General features: G+C 48.3%; 2 long non-coding RNA genes across 2 annotated transcripts; both read left to right on the forward strand.

Annotated features, from left to right (window-relative positions):
• The first annotated feature begins 5,991 nt into the window (after positions 1–5,991).
• On the forward strand, positions 5,992–7,054 carry LOC119617003. Its single transcript, XR_005233139.1, has 3 exons — positions 5,992–6,455; positions 6,529–6,822; positions 6,898–7,054. It is a non-coding gene; the product is annotated as an uncharacterized LOC119617003 (long non-coding RNA).
• Positions 7,055–11,111: 4,057 nt separating this feature from the next.
• LOC112451070 lies at positions 11,112–12,144 on the forward strand. Its single transcript, XR_003039816.2, has 3 exons — positions 11,112–11,575; positions 11,649–11,942; positions 12,018–12,144. It is a non-coding gene; the product is annotated as an uncharacterized LOC112451070 (long non-coding RNA).
• Positions 12,145–13,299: the final 1,155 nt, after the last annotated feature.

A 13,299-nucleotide genomic window follows, 5' to 3' on the forward strand; every position in this document is an offset into this window, starting at 1 on the left:
ACATTGCTAATGCTACTCCTCAAATTGTTTCTTCTTCTTCTTCTTGATTTTTATTGGTGGTTGGTAAACAACTGAAGGAATCAATACCACCACCAACTGGTAAAGAGTGTCTGCTAAACTTTTCTCCTTCTTGCATTTAGCAGCAACTCGAGCACATTGCTGCCCCCTATATGTCAGGAGGACAAATAACACCTTTTTTTGTTTAAATTGCCAACCTGCCACAGTGGCGTGTGTGTTGATCAAATTCACCCGCCACTTCAAATATTTACCCGCATTTGGCCGGTGGCGGGTGGTAATTTCCACTCCTGAGTACAGGTAAGTACAAAAAAACTTACAAGTAATAGTCAAAACAGAGATTACTCAGGAGGCTGACCGTAAACCATCACCAAGTGACGTTAACGATCCAACGAGGAGTATTGGTTCAGCTAAGATTAGTGGTGCCAATCAGCCCAGATAAGCAATATCCGGGTGCTGCAGCTGCAGCAACCAGCCTTGGTCTGGTGGAAGAAAACCTGAAAAGAGGAAGGGGAAGACTGGAACAAAAGAATAATCATATAATTTTCTTTAACTGTGATTCTGTAAAAAAGGTAAAAGCTATCAAAATGTCAGTTCAGTCTGGTAAAGTCTAACTTCCTGTAAGATTGTTTAAAGTTTGAATGTTTCTACCTGTCTGGCAGGAAGACCTTCCTCCAATGCCACGGCATGTTGTTGTCTCAGAGAGAGTTCTGCCAGGTGCCTGTTCTCTGCGTTTAGAACCACTGAGCAGAAAAAAACAGTTCGGATAGGACTGTTGGTTTTTTTTAATGATGCTATGACCTTGGCAGAGGTTTTCACTCTCCGACTGCTTCTAGTTTCGTTTTCTTTTTTTACTTTTTCTTGGTTGACATTTTTCCTTAGTAATATGTAATGGGATGTTTCCTTTACAGAAGTGATAATATTTGAGGTATTACAAATAAATATAGTACACCTTATAAAGGATCGCTATTTTTTGTTGTCTCATTCAGGTGAATGAATTTAAAGTATGTTTAAAATCTAAGAAAAAAACTGTGCTGCACATTTGTATTTCTTTAGAAATATTATTATATTCGTATTTTTAGTATATTTGTTGGGATCAGTGTTTTTGTTTTGTTTTTTTTTTGTAATCTTGGGGTTGGGTTTTGTTTTGTTGCCTGCTGTTTCCTCACCATCCAGCAGAGGTCCTCGATGGGCTGAGCCCCTGGAACATGCGGTGGCAGACCCTGTTGACGCACCTGTGGCTAATTTGAAGAGGGCTGAAGTGGAGTATTTATGCTGCGGCTGGCAAACACTCCGGTGCCTGAGTGTTAACCTAGAATGGTAAACTTTCTCTGAGCTAGACCCTCTGAGTTATTCACCTGAGTGATCTCCCGATGTGTTTCCCTCTCGTCAGGTTTTCTGCCGTCTCCCAGCGTGTAGCCTGTGGATACAAGTCTCCGAGTGATCTCCGCTCCGGTCAGCCTCCCGAGGAACCGTTACCCCCTCTGACGCCTCAGGTAGTACCTGTTGGAAGCCAGTACCCTCGCCCCTGGATGAATCGAGCTCTCCGTTTGCCAGCCGTCCGCTACAGCCGCTCTTACCTGTCCGTCCTCCAACGTGCACCGCTCGCCGGATTAGCGAGCTCTGGACCTCAGTCTTCCGTCGCAACCTCAGGCAACAATCAAACCCATTTCACCCCTTTACCCAAGTAAGATTCACCGACTATCTCTGCATGATCCATCTGCCACCGACTGCTATTCACATCTGTCCTCTCATTTAACAGTTGATGACCTTGCAGTTCCAACCCCGTATCCAGATCTCCCACCACTTCTCTTTATTTAATAAACTTTATTATTGTGATTCGCTCAACTGGTTGTGTTCTTGCATGTGGGTGCGTTCACTAGGACCCAATATGACAGAACACTCAGGCCAACAAGTTACCCCGGCAGACGCAATCAGGAGGGCGTTGTCCGAGCAACATGCCCTCATTCAGTCTCACGACGCTGCCCTTCGAGAATTGGGAACCCGACAGGCTGAGACTAACCGCCAACTTTCTGAAATTTCAAACTTTCTGCAGAACCCTGTTTCACAGGAACCGAGTCCTCCACCTCCGCCAGCCGCTTCCATTCCGCCAGCCCGGCCCACATTTTCCGAGATACATCCACCTACACCAGAAAAATTTTCAGGTGAGGTTCACAAGTGTCGTGGTTTCCTGCTCCAATGCTCAATAATTTTCAACCATTCCCCGCAAAGTTTTCCGCATGATAATGCTAAGATAGCCTATGTTCTCTCACTGCTTTCCGGTAGAGCCCTGGAGTGGGCTGAGGCAAGGTTTCCTTCCCCCACTGATTTTGGCTGTTCCTTTCCTGAGTTTCTGGCTGAATTAAAACAGGTTTTTTGTCAATCAATTGACAAGACGTCAGTTTCTCGTGAGTTATGGAACCTAAAGCAAGGGTCAAGAAGTGTCTCTGAGTTTGCTATTGACTTTAGGATTAAAGCGGCAGCAACAAACTGGAATGCAGCTGCCTTAAAGAGTGCATATTTTCATGCTTTGAGTGAGCAAGTCAAGGATGAATTATCAACTCTAGATGAGCCAGAGTCTTTGGAGGAGTTTATTAACCTCACAATAAAATTGGACAACAGAATTCGAGCCAGAACCCGAGAAAGACTTCGAAGGAACTACTCAGTGAAGACCTTTACCTCTGCGACACCTTCCGCCCCACAAGTTGAGCCTGGACCCTCAGCCCCAGCAGATCCGGAGCCTATGCAGGTGGGACACGCACGATTGACACCCGAAGAAAGGCGTAAAAGAATGATCTCACGTCTCTGTTTGTATTGTGGCGATCCCACCCATTTCATTGCAAAATGCCCCCTCCGGTTAAACCCGCAGGTCCGACAGTAAGGGTGAGGAGTCTGCCGGACCAACATCAAGAAAAGAAATCTCGCCTACTCATTCCAGCTACATTGTTTTATAATAACCAATCTCTCCCTTTGTCTGTGTTCATAGACTCAGGATGCGAGCAGAATCTTATCGATTCTGACCTGGTTAAGCAGATGGGGATTGAAGTTGACCCACTGGCCGTTCCCCTCAGGGTTTCAGCTCTCAACGGAGAGGCTCTGCCCAGAATCACTCACAGAACCAAACCAGTCCGTTTAATCATCTCTGGTAATCACACTGAACACATCTCATTTTATGTTTTCCCAGCAGCAAGCTCCTCAGTAGTCCTCGGGTTCAACTGGTTAACCCAACACAACCCACACATTAACTGGTCAGAATCCCACATTGAGGCTTGGGCAAGTCACTGCCATTCAGCCTGCCTCCATGCTGCCGTTCCCCCCAGTCCTGTGGCAACAGAGCCTCAAGTGACGGACTCCCCAGACCTCTCCGCAGTCCCTGATGACTACCATGATTTAGCTCCCGTCTTTAGCAAAAATAAAGCACTCACACTACCTCCGCATCGTCCTTATGACTGCGCCATAGATTTGTTGCCTGGGGCCCCACTTCCTAACAGTCGACTTTATAACATCTCCAAACCTGAACGTGAGGCAATGGAAAGATATATCAACGACTCTGTAGCAGCAGGAATCATTCGGACATCTTCCTCACCACTAGCTGCAGGTTTCTTTTTTGTAGGCAAGAAAGATGGTTCGCTTAGGCCATGCATTGACTACAGAGGCCTAAACCAGATAACCATTAAAAACAAGTATCCCCTTCCCCTGTTGTCTTCAGCTTTTGAACCCGTTCAGGGCGCCGTCATTTTTTCCAAGTTGGATCTCCGAAATGCTTACCACCTGCTACGTATACGTGAAGGCGACGAATGGAAGACGGCCTTCAAAACACCCATAGGCCACTATGAATATTTAGTGATGCCATTTGGCTTGTCAAACGCGCCAGCCTTTTTCCAGGCTTTAGTCAATGATGTTCTGAGAGATTTCATTAATGATTTTGTCTTCGTCTATCTTGATGACATTCTAATTTATTCCAAGTCCCTAGAAGAACATAAGAAACATGTTCGCCTAGTTCTTCAGCGTCTCCTAGAAAACAGGCTATTTGTAAAAGCAGAGAAGTGCGAGTTCCACCGTCCGTCAGTTACATTCCTGGGTTATGTGCTTGAGGGCGGACAGGTAAGGCCTTCAGAGGACAAGATCAAGGCTGTTATCGAGTGGCCCAGACCAGACACCCGCAAGCAACTTCAACGCTTTCTTGGATTCGCTAATTTCTACCGTAGATTCATCCGCAACTACAGCCAGACGGCTGCGCCACTAACGGCGCTCACCTCCACTAAGTCAGTCTTTACTTGGACTCCCCAAGCCGAGTCTGCCTTCATGCAGTTGAAAACGCTGTTCTCCAAAGCCCCTGTTTTGGTTCAGCCTGACCTCAAGAGACAGTTCATAGTAGAGGTTGATGCCTCAGACTCGGGAGTTGGAGCAGTGCTGTCTCAGGTGTTAGAAACGGATGGAAAGACTCACCCTTGTGCCTTCTTCTCACGCAGGTTGACCCCTCCTGAACGCAACTATGATGTCGGAGACAGAGAGTTGTTAGCCATCAAGTTAGCTCTTGAGGAATGGCGACACTGGTTAGAGGGGGCGGAGCACCCCGTCTTAGTTTGGACGGATCACAAGAATCTGTCATACCTTCAAGCTGCCAAGAGATCCAACCCCCGACAGTCCAGATGGTCATTGTTCTTTTCCCGTTTTAATCTGTCCATTTCTTACCGACCAGGCTCAAAGAACATCAAGCCTGATGCGCTGTCCAGGTTACACACCCCCGACGACGCTGAAGACGGTCCGGCTCCCCTCCTCCCTCCCAGTTGCACGGTTGGAGGGGTTACTTGGGAGATCGAAGACCTGATCCGTCAGTCACAACAGTCTGAACCTCCCCCCGAGTCATGCCCACCAGGTAAATTGTTTGTTCCTGCAGCAATTAAGCCCCGGTTTCTCCAGTGGATCCATGCATCCAAATTCTCAGCCCATCCAGGTATCAGTCGTACTATTGCACTCGTAAATCGAAGGTTTTGGTGGCCATCTATACACAAAGATGTCAAAGAGTTTGTACTTGCCTGTCCTGTTTGCTCCCGTAATAAGTCTTCTCATCAGCCCCCGGCAGGACTCCTCCAACCACTGCCTACACCCCAGCGCCCATGGTCCCATATTGCCATGGATTTTGTTACAGGCCTACCCAATTCCAAGGGTATGACTACTATTCTTACTGTAATAGACCGTTTTTCGAAAGCCTGCCATCTAGTTCCTCTCCGCAAGTTACCCACTTCTTCTCAGACCGCCCATCTCCTCATCAAACACGTCTTTCGCCTTCATGGCATTCCCCAGGAGATCCTGTCTGATCGAGGTCCTCAGTTTATCTCTCAAGTGTGGAGAGAGTTTTGTGCAGCTTTAGAAGCCAAGGTAACCCTCACATCAGGCCATCACCCCCAAACTAACGGACAAACTGAACGAATGAACCAGGAGCTGGAAGCAACTCTCAGATGTTTCACTTCTTCCAATCCTGTTGACTGGGTCCAATTTTTGCCCTGGGTTGAATACGCCCATAACTCTCACGTGTCTGCTGCGACAGGTTTTTCCCCTTTTGAAGTCTCTCTAGGATATCAACCACCACTCCTCCCCTCTGATGAGAAGGACATTTCGGTGACCTCTGTGCAACACCAGATCCGTCGCTCCCAGAAGATTTGGAGAGAAACCATCGCAGCCCTCCATAACACAGCGGCCCAAAACAAACGCGTAGCTGATCGTAGACGCTCTGCTGCACCAGCATATACTGTTGGGCAAAAGGTATGGCTCTCCACCCGTGATATCCCTCTCAAGGCCATGGCTAAGAAATTGGCACCTAAATTCATTGGACCTTTTGAAATCCTGTCCATAATCAATCCAGCAGCAGTGCGTCTCCGTCTTCCCTCATCCCTTCGTATACACTCAACCTTCCATGTTTCACAGCTGAAACCTGTCCTGACCAGTGAGTTGTGCCCTCCGACCGAACCCCCTCCTCCCACCCGGATTATTGATGGTCATCCAGCCTACTCCGTCCGTCGGATCGTGGCCTCCCGTCGGCGAGGTCGGGGCTACCAGTACCTCGTCGACTGGGAGGGCTACGGTCCGGAGGAGCGTTCCTGGGTCCCCCGCTCCTTTATTTTGGATTCCACTCTGATAAGAGATTTTGTTTCGTCCCGGGCTTCCTCTTCGCGGTTGCCGGGTGGCAACCGTTGAGGGGGGAGTACTGTTGGGATCAGTGTTTTTGTTTTGTTTTTTTTTGTAATCTTGGGGTTGGGTTTTGTTTTGTTGCCTGCTGTTTCCTCACCATCCAGCAGAGGTCCTCGATGGGCTGAGCCCCTGGAACATGCGGTGGCAGACCCTGTTGACGCACCTGTGGCTAATTTGAAGAGGGCTGAAGTGGAGTATTTATGCTGCGGCTGGCAAACACTCCGGTGCCTGAGTGTTAACCTAGAATGGTAAACTTTCTCTGAGCTAGACCCTCTGAGTTATTCACCTGAGTGATCTCCCGATGTGTTTCCCTCTCGTCAGGTTTTCTGCCGTCTCCCAGCGTGTAGCCTGTGGATACAAGTCTCCGAGTGATCTCCGCTCCGGTCAGCCTCCCGAGGAACCGTTACCCCCTCTGACGCCTCAGGTAGTACCTGTTGGAAGCCAGTACCCTCGCCCCTGGATGAATCGAGCTCTCCGTTTGCCAGCCGTCCGCTACAGCCGCTCTTACCTGTCCGTCCTCCAACGTGCACCGCTCGCCGGATTAGCGAGCTCTGGACCTCAGTCTTCCGTCGCAACCTCAGGCAACAATCAAACCCATTTCACCCCTTTACCCAAGTAAGATTCACCGACTATCTCTGTATGATCCATCTGCCACCGACTGCTATTCACATCTGTCCTCTCATTTAACAGTTGATGACCTTGCAGTTCCAACCCCGTATCCAGATCTCCCACCACTTCTCTTTATTTAATAAACTTTATTATTGTGATTCGCTCAACTGGTTGTGTTCTTGCATGTGGGTGCGTTCACTAGGACCCAATATGACAGAACACTCAGGCCAACAAGTTACCCCGGCAGACGCAATCAGGAGGGCGTTGTCCGAGCAACATGCCCTCATTCAGTCTCACGACGCTGCCCTTCGAGAATTGGGAACCCGACAGGCTGAGACTAACCGCCAACTTTCTGAAATTTCAAACTTTCTGCAGAACCCTGTTTCACAGGAACCGAGTCCTCCACCTCCGCCAGCCGCTTCCATTCCGCCAGCCCGGCCCACATTTTCCGAGATACATCCACCTACACCAGAAAAATTTTCAGGTGAGGTTCACAAGTGTCGTGGTTTCCTGCTCCAATGCTCAATAATTTTCAACCATTCCCCGCAAAGTTTTCCGCATGATAATGCTAAGATAGCCTATGTTCTCTCACTGCTTTCCGGTAGAGCCCTGGAGTGGGCTGAGGCAAGGTTTCCTTCCCCCACTGATTTTGGCTGTTCCTTTCCTGAGTTTCTGGCTGAATTAAAACAGGTTTTTTGTCAATCAATTGACAAGACGTCAGTTTCTCGTGAGTTATGGAACCTAAAGCAAGGGTCAAGAAGTGTCTCTGAGTTTGCTATTGACTTTAGGATTAAAGCGGCAGCAACAAACTGGAATGCAGCTGCCTTAAAGAGTGCATATTTTCATGCTTTGAGTGAGCAAGTCAAGGATGAATTATCAACTCTAGATGAGCCAGAGTCTTTGGAGGAGTTTATTAACCTCACAATAAAATTGGACAACAGAATTCGAGCCAGAACCCGAGAAAGACTTCGAAGGAACTACTCAGTGAAGACCTTTACCTCTGCGACACCTTCCGCCCCACAAGTTGAGCCTGGACCCTCAGCCCCAGCAGATCCGGAGCCTATGCAGGTGGGACACGCACGATTGACACCCGAAGAAAGGCGTAAAAGAATGATCTCACGTCTCTGTTTGTATTGTGGCGATCCCACCCATTTCATTGCAAAATGCCCCCTCCGGTTAAACCCGCAGGTCCGACAGTAAGGGTGAGGAGTCTGCCGGACCAACATCAAGAAAAGAAATCTCGCCTACTCATTCCAGCTACATTGTTTTATAATAACCAATCTCTCCCTTTGTCTGTGTTCATAGACTCAGGATGCGAGCAGAATCTTATCGATTCTGACCTGGTTAAGCAGATGGGGATTGAAGTTGACCCACTGGCCGTTCCCCTCAGGGTTTCAGCTCTCAACGGAGAGGCTCTGCCCAGAATCACTCACAGAACCAAACCAGTCCGTTTAATCATCTCTGGTAATCACACTGAACACATCTCATTTTATGTTTTCCCAGCAGCAAGCTCCTCAGTAGTCCTCGGGTTCAACTGGTTAACCCAACACAACCCACACATTAACTGGTCAGAATCCCACATTGAGGCTTGGGCAAGTCACTGCCATTCAGCCTGCCTCCATGCTGCCGTTCCCCCCAGTCCTGTGGCAACAGAGCCTCAAGTGACGGACTCCCCAGACCTCTCCGCAGTCCCTGATGACTACCATGATTTAGCTCCCGTCTTTAGCAAAAATAAAGCACTCACACTACCTCCGCATCGTCCTTATGACTGCGCCATAGATTTGTTGCCTGGGGCCCCACTTCCTAACAGTCGACTTTATAACATCTCCAAACCTGAACGTGAGGCAATGGAAAGATATATCAACGACTCTGTAGCAGCAGGAATCATTCGGACATCTTCCTCACCACTAGCTGCAGGTTTCTTTTTTGTAGGCAAGAAAGATGGTTCGCTTAGGCCATGCATTGACTACAGAGGCCTAAACCAGATAACCATTAAAAACAAGTATCCCCTTCCCCTGTTGTCTTCAGCTTTTGAACCCGTTCAGGGCGCCGTCATTTTTTCCAAGTTGGATCTCCGAAATGCTTACCACCTGCTACGTATACGTGAAGGCGACGAATGGAAGACGGCCTTCAAAACACCCATAGGCCACTATGAATATTTAGTGATGCCATTTGGCTTGTCAAACGCGCCAGCCTTTTTCCAGGCTTTAGTCAATGATGTTCTGAGAGATTTCATTAATGATTTTGTCTTCGTCTATCTTGATGACATTCTAATTTATTCCAAGTCCCTAGAAGAACATAAGAAACATGTTCGCCTAGTTCTTCAGCGTCTCCTAGAAAACAGGCTATTTGTAAAAGCAGAGAAGTGCGAGTTCCACCGTCCGTCAGTTACATTCCTGGGTTATGTGCTTGAGGGCGGACAGGTAAGGCCTTCAGAGGACAAGATCAAGGCTGTTATCGAGTGGCCCAGACCAGACACCCGCAAGCAACTTCAACGCTTTCTTGGATTCGCTAATTTCTACCGTAGATTCATCCGCAACTACAGCCAGACGGCTGCGCCACTAACGGCGCTCACCTCCACTAAGTCAGTCTTTACTTGGACTCCCCAAGCCGAGTCTGCCTTCATGCAGTTGAAAACGCTGTTCTCCAAAGCCCCTGTTTTGGTTCAGCCTGACCTCAAGAGACAGTTCATAGTAGAGGTTGATGCCTCAGACTCGGGAGTTGGAGCAGTGCTGTCTCAGGTGTTAGAAACGGATGGAAAGACTCACCCTTGTGCCTTCTTCTCACGCAGGTTGACCCCTCCTGAACGCAACTATGATGTCGGAGACAGAGAGTTGTTAGCCATCAAGTTAGCTCTTGAGGAATGGCGACACTGGTTAGAGGGGGCGGAGCACCCCGTCTTAGTTTGGACGGATCACAAGAATCTGTCATACCTTCAAGCTGCCAAGAGATCCAACCCCCGACAGTCCAGATGGTCATTGTTCTTTTCCCGTTTTAATCTGTCCATTTCTTACCGACCAGGCTCAAAGAACATCAAGCCTGATGCGCTGTCCAGGTTACACACCCCCGACGACGCTGAAGACGGTCCGGCTCCCCTCCTCCCTCCCAGTTGCACGGTTGGAGGGGTTACTTGGGAGATCGAAGACCTGATCCGTCAGTCACAACAGTCTGAACCTCCCCCCGAGTCATGCCCACCAGGTAAATTGTTTGTTCCTGCAGCAATTAAGCCCCGGTTTCTCCAGTGGATCCATGCATCCAAATTCTCAGCCCATCCAGGTATCAGTCGTACTATTGCACTCGTAAATCGAAGGTTTTGGTGGCCATCTATACACAAAGATGTCAAAGAGTTTGTACTTGCCTGTCCTGTTTGCTCCCGTAATAAGTCTTCTCATCAGCCCCCGGCAGGACTCCTCCAACCACTGCCTACACCCCAGCGCCCATGGTCCCATATTGCCATGGATTTTGTTACAGGCCTACCCAATTCCAAGGGTATGACTACTATTCTTACTGTAATAGACCGTTTTTCGAAAGCCTGCCATCTAGTTCCTCTCCGCAAGTTACCCACTTCTTCTCAGACCGCCCATCTCCTCATCAAACACGTCTTTCGCCTTCATGGCATTCCCCAGGAGATCCTGTCTGATCGAGGTCCTCAGTTTATCTCTCAAGTGTGGAGAGAGTTTTGTGCAGCTTTAGAAGCCAAGGTAACCCTCACATCAGGCCATCACCCCCAAACTAACGGACAAACTGAACGAATGAACCAGGAGCTGGAAGCAACTCTCAGATGTTTCACTTCTTCCAATCCTGTTGACTGGGTCCAATTTTTGCCCTGGGTTGAATACGCCCATAACTCTCACGTGTCTGCTGCGACAGGTTTTTCCCCTTTTGAAGTCTCTCTAGGATATCAACCACCACTCCTCCCCTCTGATGAGAAGGACATTTCGGTGACCTCTGTGCAACACCAGATCCGTCGCTCCCAGAAGATTTGGAGAGAAACCATCGCAGCCCTCCATAACACAGCGGCCCAAAACAAACGCGTAGCTGATCGTAGACGCTCTGCTGCACCAGCATATACTGTTGGGCAAAAGGTATGGCTCTCCACCCGTGATATCCCTCTCAAGGCCATGGCTAAGAAATTGGCACCTAAATTCATTGGACCTTTTGAAATCCTGTCCATAATCAATCCAGCAGCAGTGCGTCTCCGTCTTCCCTCATCCCTTCGTATACACTCAACCTTCCATGTTTCACAGCTGAAACCTGTCCTGACCAGTGAGTTGTGCCCTCCGACCGAACCCCCTCCTCCCACCCGGATTATTGATGGTCATCCAGCCTACTCCGTCCGTCGGATCGTGGCCTCCCGTCGGCGAGGTCGGGGCTACCAGTACCTCGTCGACTGGGAGGGCTACGGTCCGGAGGAGCGTTCCTGGGTCCCCCGCTCCTTTATTTTGGATTCCACTCTGATAAGAGATTTTGTTTCGTCCCGGGCTTCCTCTTCGCGGTTGCCGGGTGGCAACCGTTGAGGGGGGAGTACTGTTGGGATCAGTGTTTTTGTTTTGTTTTTTTTTGTAATCTTGGGGTTGGGTTTTGTTTTGTTGCCTGCTGTTTCCTCACCATCCAGCAGAGGTCCTCGATGGGCTGAGCCCCTGGAACATGCGGTGGCAGACCCTGTTGACGCACCTGTGGCTAATTTGAAGAGGGCTGAAGTGGAGTATTTATGCTGCGGCTGGCAAACACTCCGGTGCCTGAGTGTTAACCTAGAATGGTAAACTTTCTCTGAGCTAGACCCTCTGAGTTATTCACCTGAGTGATCTCCCGATGTGTTTCCCTCTCGTCAGGTTTTCTGCCGTCTCCCAGCGTGTAGCCTGTGGATACAAGTCTCCGAGTGATCTCCGCTCCGGTCAGCCTCCCGAGGAACCGTTACCCCCTCTGACGCCTCAGGTAGTACCTGTTGGAAGCCAGTACCCTCGCCCCTGGATGAATCGAGCTCTCCGTTTGCCAGCCGTCCGCTACAGCCGCTCTTACCTGTCCGTCCTCCAACGTGCACCGCTCGCCGGATTAGCGAGCTCTGGACCTCAGTCTTCCGTCGCAACCTCAGGCAACAATCAAACCCATTTCACCCCTTTACCCAAGTAAGATTCACCGACTATCTCTGTATGATCCATCTGCCACCGACTGCTATTCACATCTGTCCTCTCATTTAACAGTTGATGACCTTGCAGTTCCAACCCCGTATCCAGATCTCCCACCACTTCTCTTTATTTAATAAACTTTATTATTGTGATTCGCTCAACTGGTTGTGTTCTTGCATGTGGGTGCGTTCACTAGGACCCAATATGACAATATTAGTATAAGTTCCAGTGTTCAAAGACACATACCGGGTCAGGTTTTTATTATTGCCTGCTGCCGGAGGTGATAATGTTTTTGCCCATATGTGTTTTAGTTTGTCTGTTGGTAAAATATCTCATGAACCCCTTAGCAAATTTTTATAAAACTTGTAAAGGGTAATCATTGGATGTACGTCTACAATCTGATTAACTTTTGGAGTCAACTTCATTCAAGATTGCTGCCACAATCAACTGACCCTAAAAACAAAAAGATGACTATGATTCAGTCAGTTTACAGGTATTAAACTAAACTTTGGTGTGGTAGTAGCTGAGAGTCATTCACATCATATGCTCCAAGAGCAAGTGTGATCCTTGCTTTCAACTTTAGCATCAACTGTTGGAGTCAACCCTTTTTATCTGTTAGCAAAATATCTCACAAACCAGTAGACAGATTTTGCTGAAACTTCCAAACAAATCACAATTAAATGTACATCTGCAGCTGATTAACTTTTAGAGTCAACCCAATTGAAGGTGCCTGCAGCAACACGTTGTCATTAGCCGATACAAAAATGGCTTTAACTCAGTCAATTGTACAGATACTGACCTGAAATCTGATGCGGTACCACTGAGTGTCACTCCCAACTCACACCGAGCGTGACATCTCGTGAAATTGCATGATATTGCACACATTTTCAAGGTTTGACCAAAACAGGTCCAACTCCATCATTCCTTAGCAAAATATGATTTTAGGTGAATATTCTGGCGTGAAAGGTGGCATGCAATGTGCATTCCTTTAAGGATTGCTCGTTTTCTTTATTACCTTCAAATGGATAGCAGGTAATTATCTTTTAAAACATAGGAATTCAGCTGTTTGAATAGCCTTCCATTTGTGGGATTATTATTAAAATCCACAGCTTTAGGCTGAACAAGGGTTTGCTGAACTCTGCAGAGACATCTCGATGAAACTGGGTCTTTGGTTTCTGTAGTGACAGCACTTGAAAGGGGAGGTAGCATTAATTACAGCAGATGAAACAGAAGCCAGAACCCGGTTTTAGTGGGACCAACGCGAGCTGCTTTTTCATCTTTCACTCATGCTTCTGTGCTACCCCCTCTCGTTTCCCCATCCCCCACCCCCGAACCCCCTGCTGCACCCCATGCGACC

This window comes from Kryptolebias marmoratus, linkage group LG5, assembly GCF_001649575.2.
Source record: "Kryptolebias marmoratus isolate JLee-2015 linkage group LG5, ASM164957v2, whole genome shotgun sequence".
NCBI classification, from domain to species: domain Eukaryota; kingdom Metazoa; phylum Chordata; class Actinopteri; order Cyprinodontiformes; family Rivulidae; genus Kryptolebias; species Kryptolebias marmoratus.